The sequence below is a fragment of the Herpailurus yagouaroundi genome, unplaced genomic scaffold (genome assembly GCF_014898765.1).
Source record: "Herpailurus yagouaroundi ecotype Mexico unplaced genomic scaffold, PumYag 194, whole genome shotgun sequence".
In the NCBI taxonomy this organism is placed as follows: domain Eukaryota; kingdom Metazoa; phylum Chordata; class Mammalia; order Carnivora; family Felidae; genus Herpailurus; species Herpailurus yagouaroundi.
This window is the reverse complement of record NW_024412425.1, coordinates 7,322,533-7,323,160: the sequence shown is the minus strand read 5'-3', so window position 1 is coordinate 7,323,160 and position 628 is coordinate 7,322,533.

The window sequence follows — 628 nt, the reverse complement described above, 5'->3', positions numbered from 1 at the left end:
ATAATATTGTATGTTACCTATACTGCAATAATAATATTTTTAAAAGAATTATATGATCACTTTTGTAGAGATTCCTAAAAATGTAAGACAACTAAGCGGACCTACCTTAATGTTCCCCATCAAGCTCTCAAACTTACCTGCACCTGTTTCCTCCTTCCTTCCTTCCTGCTATAATGAGCAGCTTTCCTCACACCTAAGGCAAATTGCTTCACCTATGATTGGGATCCCAGACCGTATCTGTCAGAACAATGATTCTTTTCTCTTTTTTTTTCTTTTTTTAGTATAACTGACACACAATGTTCAATGTTGCATTAGTTTCAGGTGTACAACATAGTGATTTGACAAGTTTGTACATTATGTTCTGTTCACAAGTGTAGCGACCATCTGTCACCACACAACACCATTACAATGTCATTGACTATATTCCCTTATGGTGTTTCTTTTATTCCTGTGATTTATTCATTCCATAACTAGAAGTCTGTATCCTACTTCCCTGCACTCTTTTTGCCACCCCCCCCACAAGGTTCTTAATCATGGCTACACATTTGAATCCCTAATGAGCTCTTATTTAGAAGAAGAAGACGATGATGATGAAGAAGAAGAAGGAAGAGGGGGAGGGGGAGGGAAA